The 14,162-nt window shown below is 44.7% G+C and overlaps 2 pseudogenes; both read right to left on the reverse strand.

The window, feature by feature from the left end:
• Positions 1 to 1,306: 1,306 nt before the first annotated feature.
• Positions 1,307 to 1,445, reverse strand: LOC147982610 (small nucleolar RNA Z247; annotated as a pseudogene).
• Positions 1,446 to 4,886: 3,441 nt separating this feature from the next.
• LOC147982611 (small nucleolar RNA Z247) lies at positions 4,887 to 5,025 on the reverse strand (annotated as a pseudogene).
• Between the last annotated feature and the right edge of the window lie 9,137 nt (positions 5,026 to 14,162).

A 14,162-nucleotide genomic window follows, 5' to 3' on the forward strand; every position in this document is an offset into this window, starting at 1 on the left:
CATAGAGGCAGCAGCAAGTAAGGCCAGGCCGACTTCAACTATATGCCTGTGCTTGCGCTCAGCTGATCCGTTTTGCTGGTGAGCATGGGGGCATGACACGTGGTGTGATATGCCAATTTGCTGAAAAAAGGAGTTGAGGTTGCGGTACTCCCCTCCCCAATCAGATTGGAGAGCTAGGATTTTGCAATCAAACTTTCTTTCTACTAGTGCTTGAAAGTTGTGAAAAACTTGAAAAACATCAGATTTCTTTTTGATGAGATAGATCCATGTGTACTTGGTATAGTCATCGATAAAACTTACGTAATAAGTGTGTCTGCCAACTGATTTTGGGGCAGGACCCCAAACATCGGAAAAAAATGAGCTCAAGAGGTTTGGTGGAGATGCTTGTAGACACAGGATAGGGTAATTGATGACTTTTAGCACACTGACATGAATCACAAATTGTTTCACGATCTCGCTCACCAACAAACGGGAGCTTATTCTTTTTAAGCAAGTGTTCAACTAAAGAAAAGGATGCATGCCCTAATCTATCATGCCACCGTGTTGAAGAGACTTTGGTGACACCATAGGCTTGTTTATTCAATCTCCTAAGCTCCGGAATCAACGGGTACATCCCTCGAACGCATCTACCTCGATACAGAATTTGCTTCGTGACCTGATCCTTGATCAAAAAGAAAGACAGATGAAACTCAAGGAATACATGATTGTCAATGGCAATGCGATGAACTGAAAGGAGATTTTTCGAAGCACTAGGGACATGCAAGATTTTTCTTAGACGAATATTTCTATGGGGGGTTTTAAGCACTGAATGACCAACGTGGCTAATGCTCATACCTTCTCCGTTGGCAGTATGAACTTGGTCTTGCCCACGGTACTTTTCACGAACTGTCACCTTTTCCATCTCGCTCGTGATGTGGTCAGTTGCGCCACTGTCCACATACCAGTTTGTATCAATGCCGTAGGAGCCATCAGCAGCACCTGCAACTTTCTCATCTTGTGAGGATTCGCCATCATCTTCATAGCGATACCAGCAGTCGCGGGCGGTGTGTCCTAGCTTGCCGCAGATTTGGCATCGCGGCGCATCAGGGTTGGCGCGAGGCCTGGCACCACGGCGGCCCCTATTGTTGTTGTTGGAGGGCCGCCCGCCCGCCGCCGCCACTGTTTCCGCCAGATTGCGGCTTGCCCTTGCCACGCGGAGGTCCACGATAGCGTGAACCGCCACCACCGCGACCGCCGCCGCGAGAGACCACGTTAGCAGATGACTTGAAGCCCCCGCCCGAGTTGTTGTTGTAGAGGGCGAGGCGCTGATCAAAGTTGCTCATCTGAGCGTAGAGGTCGTCGATGCTGATGGTGTCGGTGCGCGCGTCGTTGGCGGAGACGAGGGGTTGGTACTCCATGTCGAGGCCGGCGGTGATGTAGGAGACAAGCTCATCGCCATCGATGGGCTTTCCGGCGGCTGCGAGCTCATCGGCAAGCGCTCTCATCTGGGCGAAGTAGGCCGCAACAGATTGCGTCCCCTTCTGCGCCATGGAGAGAGCAACCCGGATGTTGTTGACGCGGGCTCGGGCCTGTGATGAGAACATGTGGGCGAGAGCCGCCCAGAGCTCGTGCGGCGTGGCGATGGAGGTAACCTGCACGAGGACTTCTTTGGTGAGAGTATTGAGCAAGTATCCAAGTACCTGCTGCCCTTCTTTGAACCAGATCGGATGGAGAGGGTTCGGTGTCTGCTCTTCTTTCCCGTCTTTGTCCTTCGTGACGAGGATCTTGACAGGTTCCGGCATGGAGCCGTCGGCGTAGCCGAAGAGGCCAGCCCCTCTCAGCTGCGGTGTCACCTGCGCACGCCACAGAATGTAGTTGGTGCGGGTGAGCTTTTCTGCAACCTGCCCAAGGAAAGCTTGGACGGTGCTGGAGGAGGACGACATGGCTGGCGCTGGATGGGTTTTGCTAGATGCGATGGATAGAGGTGGCTCTGTATACCATGTAAAACAGCGGAGAACGTCGTACCTCTCTCGAGGCGACGGTTTCGTGTTAATATAGGCAGGGGCATATCCCTGATAAGCATACAAGGTTGTTGAGATTACATCTTGAGGTACAAGGAAAGTAGAGATAAGATATACATGAGGAGATTACAACCATATACTCTAACCAACCTAGACCGAAGCCTATCTCAACTAAACCGGTGCGTGGTGCGCCCCTTGGACCTGAATATTGCATGGTTTAACATGGCCGGTGTGCGGTATTGTGACGGTGTCACGGGGAGGAGCGGCCGTAGTCAAGCTCCGGGGATGTAGCCATATCGGTGAACCTCGTTAACAAATCTTGGTATCGTGCTCGTGTGATTGCTTGGTCCTCGGATGATTAACGGTATGCCTCGGATTTATTCTAACAAATGGTATCATGAACAAGGTTTGATAAGGCAGTGCATCTGTTGACCTAATGGAAGTGCTTTGCGAAAAGATCGTTGAGTTAAATTGCGGTGCAAGACGGCAGCGATGGAGCGGATCGGTTGTCACACGGTGTTTCTGTGTTTCGATCAGGGCAGTCGTAGTGTTAGCAGCGAATCAAAGAAACTCTTGATGCGATTGGAATTATTGTAAGGAGATGCAATCGATGGCGAGAACGGAAGTTACAGCAGGCGTCCGATCAGCACAAGGCGCGTGTCCCATGGCAGCGGCAGGTTGGACGTGCGGCGATCAGATCGATCGGGCGAGCGTCCGACGGCAGGCGTACGTGCTTGTATTGCTGGCGCCTGGCGGCCCATGGTGCGCTGGCGGAGCTGGAAAGCGGAGGCCCGTGCACATGGTCGGCTGAGTCTGGATGAGCTGCAGGCCGGAGATTTGTTTGAAAAAAAGGGAGACCGAGTCTCCACTGAGATAGGCAGGCTTAATCAATCGGCGAAAGAAATTCATCTAAGGGATATGTATCCATCGGAATTAACAGGAGGTGTTGACAAGTCAATTGCTAGTATTGGAGTTGAAGCCAAGGAGCCAAAACGTGAAGACCAATTCTTGGTTAGTTTTGCAAGTAGTATGCGGAGTTCTGTTTCGTATGTAGTATGCGGAGTTCTGTTCGTATGCTTGAGGAATCACATGGAAAGCTCAAATTATTTTTTCACAAAGTCAGTTATACAAAGAACCATGGCATTAGTGGGTACCAGGTTTGAGGTGGAGAAGTTCACGAAACTGAAGACCTTGGGTTATGACAGACGAGGATGAAAGATTTGTTGGCACAACAAGGATGCTTGAACACGTTGCGGGAAGTCATGTCAGCAGTGATAGAACTATCGTGTGATGAATGGAAATTCATGGAATGATTTGGGAGCCTGGGTCGGACTAGGTAGTCTGACGGGATCGACGCGAGTCGGTCGGTACAGAAGACGGTGGTGGAATCGGCGTCGACGACATAGGTGCGTGATACTGATGGTGACCGACTTCTGGGCGTGGAAACATGCGATACGGGTCTGAGTGCTTGTGTGGCTTGGACAAGACTATGGCGCGGGGTTGATTCAAGACGGTGCACATGAGAGCTTGAAGTCGATGGGGCGTGTGGGTGGATTGATCATCTACCATGGAGTCATGTTCAAGGTGGAGCTGGATTGACGGGCTACGATGTAAGGATCTAGGGAATCGAAGCCTATTCAGCAAGGGAGAAAAGCGAGTGACATGCAGTTCGGACTGGAACCCAAGGGTCTGATGGAAGCATGAAACTCGTCATCGGTCGGTGATAATCGGTGGTACTCTGCAGTGGGGGTTGAGTGGTGTGGGTTCGCGACCCTTGAGACTCGACCGGGACAGCGGAGGCTCGACGCGGTAATAGCGACGAGGCGTGCGATGCGCACGGGACATGAAGACGGGCCAGGGCTCTGGTGGTCATACATGTGGTGAGACAACTGCGAATTTGACTCGGGATGACTAAAAGCAATGGTGAAATTCCTTCAAGTTTCAGACAGGCTTGGTGGAGATGCTTGTAGACACAGGATAGGGTAATTGATGACTTTTAGCACACTGACATGAATCACAAATTGTTTCACGATCTCGCTCACCAACAAACGGGAGCTTATTCTTTTTAAGCAAGTGTTCAACTAAAGAAAAGGATGCATGCCCTAATCTATCATGCCACCGTGTTGAAGAGACTTTGGTGACACCATAGGCTTGTTTATTCAATCTCCTAAGCTCCGGAATCAACGGGTACATCCCTCGAACGCATCTACCTCGATACAGAATTTGCTTCGTGACCTGATCCTTGATCAAAAAGAAAGACAGATGAAACTCAAGGAATACATGATTGTCAATGGCAATGCGATGAACTGAAAGGAGATTTTTCGAAGCACTAGGGACATGCAAGATTTTTCTTAGACGAATATTTCTATGGGGGGTTTTAAGCACTGAATGACCAACGTGGCTAATGCTCATACCTTCTCCGTTGGCAGTATGAACTTGGTCTTGCCCACGGTACTTTTCACGAACTGTCACCTTTTCCATCTCGCTCGTGATGTGGTCAGTTGCGCCACTGTCCACATACCAGTTTGTATCAATGCCGTAGGAGCCATCAGCAGCACCTGCAACTTTCTCATCTTGTGAGGATTCGCCATCATCTTCATAGCGATACCAGCAGTCGCGGGCGGTGTGTCCTAGCTTGCCGCAGATTTGGCATCGCGGCGCATCAGGGTTGGCGCGAGGCCTGGCACCACGGCGGCCCCTATTGTTGTTGTTGGAGGGCCGCCCGCCCGCCGCCGCCACTGTTTCCGCCAGATTGCGGCTTGCCCTTGCCACGCGGAGGTCCACGATAGCGTGAACCGCCACCACCGCGACCGCCGCCGCGAGAGACCACGTTAGCAGATGACTTGAAGCCCCCGCCCGAGTTGTTGTTGTAGAGGGCGAGGCGCTGATCAAAGTTGCTCATCTGAGCGTAGAGGTCGTCGATGCTGATGGTGTCGGTGCGCGCGTCGTTGGCGGAGACGAGGGGTTGGTACTCCATGTCGAGGCCGGCGGTGATGTAGGAGACAAGCTCATCGCCATCGATGGGCTTTCCGGCGGCTGCGAGCTCATCGGCAAGCGCTCTCATCTGGGCGAAGTAGGCCGCAACAGATTGCGTCCCCTTCTGCGCCATGGAGAGAGCAACCCGGATGTTGTTGACGCGGGCTCGGGCCTGTGATGAGAACATGTGGGCGAGAGCCGCCCAGAGCTCGTGCGGCGTGGCGATGGAGGTAACCTGCACGAGGACTTCTTTGGTGAGAGTATTGAGCAAGTATCCAAGTACCTGCTGCCCTTCTTTGAACCAGATCGGATGGAGAGGGTTCGGTGTCTGCTCTTCTTTCCCGTCTTTGTCCTTCGTGACGAGGATCTTGACAGGTTCCGGCATGGAGCCGTCGGCGTAGCCGAAGAGGCCAGCCCCTCTCAGCTGCGGTGTCACCTGCGCACGCCACAGAATGTAGTTGGTGCGGGTGAGCTTTTCTGCAACCTGCCCAAGGGAAGCTTGGACGGTGCTGGAGGAGGACGACATGGCTGGCGCTGGATGGGTTTTGCTAGATGCGATGGATAGAGGTGGCTCTGTATACCATGTAAAACAGCGGAGAACGTCGTACCTCTCTCGAGGCGACGGTTTCGTGTTAATATAGGCAGGGGCATATCCCTGATAAGCATACAAGGTTGTTGAGATTACATCTTGAGGTACAAGGAAAGTAGAGATAAGATATACATGAGGAGATTACAACCATATACTCTAACCAACCTAGACCGAAGCCTATCTCAACTAAACCGGTGCGTGGTGCGCCCCTTGGACCTGAATATTGCATGGTTTAACATGGCCGGTGTGCGGTATTGTGACGGTGTCACGGGGAGGAGCGGCCGTAGTCAAGCTCCGGGGATGTAGCCATATCGGTGAACCTCGTTAACAAATCTTGGTATCGTGCTCGTGTGATTGCTTGGTCCTCGGATGATTAACGGTATGCCTCGGATTTATTCTAACAAATGGTATCATGAACAAGGTTTGATAAGGCAGTGCATCTGTTGACCTAATGGAAGTGCTTTGCGAAAAGATCGTTGAGTTAAATTGCGGTGCAAGACGGCAGCGATGGAGCGGATCGGTTGTCACACGGTGTTTCTGTGTTTCGATCAGGGCAGTCGTAGTGTTAGCAGCGAATCAAAGAAACTCTTGATGCGATTGGAATTATTGTAAGGAGATGCAATCGATGGCGAGAACGGAAGTTACAGCAGGCGTCCGATCAGCACAAGGCGCGTGTCCCATGGCAGCGGCAGGTTGGACGTGCGGCGATCAGATCGATCGGGCGAGCGTCCGACGGCAGGCGTACGTGCTTGTATTGCTGGCGCCTGGCGGCCCATGGTGCGCTGGCGGAGCTGGAAAGCGGAGGCCCGTGCACATGGTCGGCTGAGTCTGGATGAGCTGCAGGCCGGAGATTTGTTTGAAAAAAAGGGAGACCGAGTCTCCACTGAGATAGGCAGGCTTAATCAATCGGCGAAAGAAATTCATCTAAGGGATATGTATCCATCGGAATTAACAGGAGGTGTTGACAAGTCAATTGCTAGTATTGGAGTTGAAGCCAAGGAGCCAAAACGTGAAGACCAATTCTTGGTTAGTTTTGCAAGTAGTATGCGGAGTTCTGTTTCGTATGTAGTATGCGGAGTTCTGTTCGTATGCTTGAGGAATCACATGGAAAGCTCAAATTATTTTTTCACAAAGTCAGTTATACAAAGAACCATGGCATTAGTGGGTACCAGGTTTGAGGTGGAGAAGTTCACGAAACTGAAGACCTTGGGTTATGACAGACGAGGATGAAAGATTTGTTGGCACAACAAGGATGCTTGAACACGTTGCGGGAAGTCATGTCAGCAGTGATAGAACTATCGTGTGATGAATGGAAATTCATGGAATGATTTGGGAGCCTGGGTCGGACTAGGTAGTCTGACGGGATCGACGCGAGTCGGTCGGTACAGAAGACGGTGGTGGAATCGGCGTCGACGACATAGGTGCGTGATACTGATGGTGACCGACTTCTGGGCGTGGAAACATGCGATACGGGTCTGAGTGCTTGTGTGGCTTGGACAAGACTATGGCGCGGGGTTGATTCAAGACGGTGCACATGAGAGCTTGAAGTCGATGGGGCGTGTGGGTGGATTGATCATCTACCATGGAGTCATGTTCAAGGTGGAGCTGGATTGACGGGCTACGATGTAAGGATCTAGGGAATCGAAGCCTATTCAGCAAGGGAGAAAAGCGAGTGACATGCAGTTCGGACTGGAACCCAAGGGTCTGATGGAAGCATGAAACTCGTCATCGGTCGGTGATAATCGGTGGTACTCTGCAGTGGGGGTTGAGTGGTGTGGGTTCGCGACCCTTGAGACTCGACCGGGACAGCGGAGGCTCGACGCGGTAATAGCGACGAGGCGTGCGATGCGCACGGGACATGAAGACGGGCCAGGGCTCTGGTGGTCATACATGTGGTGAGACAACTGCGAATTTGACTCGGGATGACTAAAAGCAATGGTGAAATTCCTTCAAGTTTCAGACAGGCGGTCAAGAAAGGAGCGGTGATATTGAGTTCAGGTAAATCTTATTGTGACACCCAATATGTGAGTTGTTCATTTTTCACGCAGGTCAGTGATCAGTGTGTGATGGCGTTGGACTGATACTCTGAAAGTTGGGAGCACAAACTAGAGTAACAAGGAACTTAATTTTGCTCGAGTGTTGACCGTGGTCAAGAAAAGAAGGGACTACAAGTTGCAGGTGGAGTCATATGGAGTCTTTGGAGTAGCAGCGGCTCTCATGGATAAGCTCAAGTCCAATGTACATGAAAATTTAACGCATTGACGAATTCAAGGTGGTGGAGAATATTCGCCAAGGTGGAGTTTGTTAGAGTTGTGTCGAATATTGTGTACAAGGTAGGTTACAGTTGGACTTGTAGTTGTATTGTGTTTAGATAGGATAGGGAGTCGTGTCCTAGGAGGACACTTGTATCCTAGGCCTCCCATATATAGCGGGGCTAGACACACGATGTAACCTATGCCAACATAATAGCACAGGCGCGCAAGGGGGAGCCGGCGGCGTGTGCCGGCGCCCGGGTGGCCGGTGTGCGGTATTGTGACGGTGTCACGGGGAGGAGCGCCCATAGTCAAGCCCCGGGGATGTAGCCATATCGGTGAACCTCATTAACAAATCTCGGTGTCATGCTCATGTGATTGCTTGGTCCTCGGATGATTAACGGCATGCCTTGGATTTATTCTAACACGTGGATCTCTTACTATCCACACACCCGGCAAAATCAGAGTCTGAATAACCAACAATTTTAGGTTATCGGTTCTTTTATATGTAAGCATGAAATCCTTAGTTCCTTGCATATAACGCAAGATTTTCTTTGCAGCCTTCCAGTGGTCCGGTCCTGGATTTGATTGGTATCTTTCAAGCATCGCGGTTTTAAAACATAAGTCTGGGCGTGTACACACTTGAGCATACATGATACTTCCGACAGCTGAAGCATAAGGAATCGACTTCATCTGATCAGTTTCATACTGGTTCCTCGGACATTGAAATGTCCCAAACTTATCACCCTTAAATACAGGAGCAGGTGAGGGTGAGCACTTATGCATATTGAATTTTTTCAGTACTCTCTCAAATATTAATTGTGTGTATACAGGAGCACGTTTATATAAATTGTTGAGTGTATACAAGAAATGTACATTGTGTGTGAAAAAATGTTCATTGCTACTAGAAATGTTTTCACTGTGTATTGAAAAATGTTGACCATGTTATGAAAGTATTAATAATCTTGTATTTGAAAAATATTAAACATGTATATAATTTTTTTAGATATAAAAAAGTATAATGTGTATGGATTTTTAAACATAATTTTTTGGGACAAATATTAATCATCTATTAAAATATTTAAACATGTATATCCTGATATACAAGCTGGTGTCGCCGTAAGCAAGATATAGGTCTCGCATGTAGCTTAGTCTGTTTGGGTTCTCATTCACATCCCATCTTCGGGACATTCGTTCTCTCCCGCGCTCAGCCACATCCACGCCACAACATCTGGGCTCACAACCACCCGCCTGTAGCCCTTTTTTCCGAGCTCAGTACTCCGTATATCACCTGTACTCCGTAAACATGTTAAATGTGTATAAAGAAAATGTTTCTCCTGTATATGAAAATGTATACATTGTGTATGAAAAAGAGCTAATCATGTATTTAAAAAACACAAATCAACTATTTGAAAATTGTTAATCAACAAGTATTTCAAAAATATTACTAAGGTATTTGAAAAACTGTAAATATGTACAGAAAAGGTGTTTTTATGTATACGAAAATATATACAGGAATTACAATGTGTATGAAAAAATGTTGAACGTTTATATAAATTGTTGAATGTATACAATAAATGTACATTGTGTGTGAAAAAATGTTCATTGCCACTAGAAATTTTTTCACTGTGTATTGAAAAATGTTGACCATGTTATCAAACTATTAATAATCTTGTATTTAAAAAATATTAAACATGTATATAAAAATGTGTTAGATATAAAAAATTATAATGTGTATGGATTTTTAAACATAATTGTTTTTGGACAAATATTAATCATTTATTAAAAATTTAAACGTGTATATACTGATATACAAGCTGGTGTCGCCATAAGCAAGATATAGGTCTCGCACGTAGGTTAGACGGTTTGGGTTCTCATTCACATCCCATCTTCGGGACATTCATTCTCTCCCGGGCTCAGCCACACCCACGCCACAACATCTGGGCTCACAACCACCAGCCTGTAGCCCTTTTTTCCGAATTCAGTACCCTTTTCTGACAAATATTAATCATCTATTGAAAAGAAATGTTTACAGATTCAAAAATGCTCTGACGCACCTTTCGCTCAAAAAAAGAAACATCTGACACACCTACCTAATATATGGCCAACCGTATTTGGCCCATGGGTTGCTGGTTAGCGATCACGTGCGCACCCCTTTTATTTTTCTTTGGCTTTTTTCATTTTTCCTTCTATCCATTCTTCATTCATTTTCGTTTTTTCTTTCCTTTCCTTTTTCATTTTGTCCTGTTCATGTTTTATTTGTTTTTCTTCTTCTTCATTTTTTAAACATCATTTTCAACTTTTTTGAACATTTCTTCTAAAATAGTTAACTTTTTTCGGATTCTTAACCAGAATGTTTAGATTTTTAACATATTTCAAATTCGTGTTTTCTTTTTCCTAAATTTGTGAATTAGAGAACGTATTTTTCGGGGAATGGTTTCTAAAATTCGTGAACGTTTTGTGAACCTATTTTGTTTGGCGATCATTTTTTTTATAATGAATGAACCATTTTTCAAATTCAAGAACAGTTTTTAAATCGATGAACTACTTTTCTAGCTCACGAACATTTCTTTATTTTTGTGAACATTTTGAATACAATTCATGAACGTTTTTGAATCTGTGAACATTTCTTTTCAATTCCCGATTTTTTTTTCAAAATTGCAAACATTTGTGGCATTCTTGAACATTTTTAATACTGAGAATTATTTTTGAATTCTTGAAATTTTTTAATCCTGAGAATTAGTCCTGTGAACATTTTTTGAACTCGCGAGCATTGTTGAAATTTGAGAACATTTTTTGAAACTCATGAATAGTTTTTTTTTGAAATTTGATGTTTGTTAAGAAATTGAAATTCATAACCATTTTTAAATCACCAACAAATTTATAGAAGCAAAATAAAAAACAATGAAAAGAAGTGGAAAAAAATGGAGGCGCTCCGCCGCCAATATGGGTCGGCCCAAAAGGACACGTTGGGGGAGCGCGCGCCCGGTTGCTACCCAGCGACCTGCACACGAAATAGGAACTCTTAACCCCATCCCAACACATCCACACCAGCGACCGAGATATCAGGTGTAGATGAACCCGAGCATCGAATTACCCTTTAGTTAATTATTAGTACTATGTGAGGAAGAAAGAAAATAAAGAGTGGTGGCTGTGGTTTCAAATGTCTCGAGTCTATTCGGCTTCCGAATGTCTCGGATCTTCTTCGCACTACAATATACATGATTTTGATTCCTGAGTCGATGTCGACCAACAGTGGCCTGATAGACGAAGCTGTACAAATCCCTCTCTCACTCCAAGTCTTATTCCACATATTCTCCTTCAAGCTATATATCAGAGTTTTTGACTTGCTTAGGGCATCTCCAACGATGACCAACAAATTTTCTTCAAGATATATTTTTTGTATAAATTTTCATATACATATGAAGGAAAACATTCTATACACATTTAACATTTTTCGAGTACTTGATTAATAGTTTTTATTTTATATATATATATATATATATATATATATATATTTGTGTGTGTGCATGTGTGTATAAAGAATATTTGAAAGTATTAACAAAAGTAAAAAAAAGAAAAAAAACCTAGAAAATGTAAAAAGGAACACAGAAAATAAAAATATTGACGTTGTGGTCTCACACGCTCCTGGGCCTGTCCAAGTTTCTACAGTAAGGGGCCGTCCCATTTTTTAATTTTTTTAATAGATGATCAACATTTTTTAAAATGTAGTGCATTTAAGTTCGATTATTTAGTACATTTTTTTCCATTTATTGTATACATCAGGAACCTTATTGTGCATATTTAACATGTTTGAAATAGATGATTTTTTTTATTTTTTGTATTTGATGGCTACTTTTTTCATACGCATTTTACATTTTTGGTATATATTGCGGACATTGTTTTATACACGGTACTAGGTTGCACTCTCATCAATTGCCTGCCCAAATGGGCCGGCCCAAAAGGCGGGAATCACAGGCCAGTGCCTTGTTTTGTTTCTTTTCTTTCTTCATGTTTTTCGTTTTCGTGTTTTGCTTTCTCCTTTTTATTTTTGTTTAAACTTACGAATATTTGAAATTTTATATTACAAGGAAAACTTTACATCTAAAATTTGAAAACATGTTAAATAAACATTTGAAAAATGTTTAATGTGTACAGAGAAAATGTTTCTCATGTACACAAAAAATATATACAATGTGTATGAAAAAAGTTGGTCATGTATTTTATTTTTTAATAAAGAATTCAAAAATAAGCAAGAATTTTTAAAAATCTACACCAAGCATTAGAAAAATGTTAATTGTGCATAGAGAAAAGTTTGTCACATATACAAATAATATATCCAAAATACAATGTGTATGAAAAAATGTTGATCTTGTATTTATTTTTTGTAAACGTGTATATAGAATTGTTCCTGGTGTATACAAATAATTTACATTGTGTGACAAAATTTTTATTGCATTATAAAATATTTTCCATGTGTTGAAATTGTTAACCATATATTAAAAAAATTAATATTGTATTTTAAATATATTAGCATATATACAAAAAATGAACTAGATATATAACAGAAATGTACAGTGTGTACAAAAAAATGCGACATAAAAAATAGCTTTCAAAAAAGGTAATCATGTATTTAAAAAATAATAAATGTGTACGTAAAATATGTGTCTGATGTATACGACAAATGTAGAATGTGTACAAAAAAAGGTTGGCATTGTTTTGACAAATGCCTTTTTTTATTGACTCATAATGCAGTATCAAGCGATACAAACACAATGAGCACACACCGGGCCCCTGCATAACAAGGATGGATACAACCAACATTACGCACACACACAAAGATCACACTGGCAAAAAGCAAAGTCATGTAAGACCAAAGCATGCCTAGGCGAAGAAAAAGCAAAAAGGACCCGAAGATCAAAACAACGATCGATGATATACAACAACGATCATCGACACCAATCATATTTTGACAACATAATGACTACGATAAAGGTTCTTCAGAACCAACACCTTCAAGAAGGAAAACGACACACATACGCCGCCGTCGTCAGATCCACCATCGAAGGACAGATCATGGGTTTTCACCCTGAAGATCCAATCCGAGCAAACTCCAAGCAATGCCTAGGATCTTCATCCCGGAGCTTGAGACCGGGTACTTGAGAAGCACCGCCTAATCAAAGTCATCCTATGTTATCTTGTCCATTTTCCACGATCCCAACAACCCGAGGGAGGAAACTCACACACACATCCAAATCCCGAGTTTGGGACACTCGGCATACCTGTGCCGTCCTCACAAGTGGCAGTAGATGACCAATCTGCATGAGACAACATCACCACATGCAGCCACTTCATCATCATCGTAGCATGTAGCTGCAGATTAGCAGCAGATTACGCCCGGAGAGGAGACATGTGTTGAACAAAAACGAAACCGATGAAAATCGACAAAGGAACAAAGGAAAACAAATAAACCTATTAGAAACCAGAGAAGAAAAACAAAGGAAACCCAAAAATAAAATGAAAACTGAAGAAAACCAATGAAAAAGCGCACGGACCCAAAATCAAAATCCAAAAAATGAAAGAAGGAAAACAAGTGCACGTACCAAAACGATGGACGCACGTACACTTTGAACAGAAACTACATGCATATACTGGGTACGTGCGTAGGTAGTGTGTCCAAGGAAATTTGTGTAGTTAGATCCTGAGCCTACGTGCGGGTTGCTGCAGAAATTTTGGAGAGACACGGGCGACTGATCGGGTGAGATATTAGAACTTGGTTGTGCACCTTCCGCTCACCTTCGGGCCCAGTCCTGTAAGCACAACACACATGGAAAAATATTTAGGGACATGAGGTTTAGGGACATGAGGGCTTTTAACCAAGCCTTGTTAGCAAAACGAGCGTGGCGATTGCTGGATGCGCCGGAGAGCCTTTGTGCACGATTACTAAAGGCAAAATATCACCCTTTTGGACATTTATTGGACACGGTATTCTCGAGCAATGGTTCTTCAGTTTGGAGAGGTATATTGCATGGTCTCGATTTGCTCAAGAAAGGTGTCATTTGGAGGGTGGGGAACGGTGCTGATATCCGCACTTGGAGGGATCCTTGGATCCCCCGTCCCTCGACGTTCCGCCCTATCTCACCGAAGGGCAATTGCCGCCTGAACCGGGTGGCTGATTTTATTGATGAAAACGGTGCTTAGCGTGTGGACCGCCTTCGTGAATTTTAATACATAGTAAAAATCAGAACATCGCCCCATCAGCGCGGTGATTTCTTGTCCTGGTTTTCGGAGAAATGCGGAGGAAGAGTGCTTATAAGCTAGCCACATGTGATCACAATGCGGCCT

Source organism: Triticum urartu, chromosome 3A (genome assembly GCF_056163025.1).
Source record: "Triticum urartu cultivar PI428250 chromosome 3A, HENAU_Tu73, whole genome shotgun sequence".
Lineage (NCBI taxonomy): Eukaryota > Viridiplantae > Streptophyta > Magnoliopsida > Poales > Poaceae > Triticum > Triticum urartu.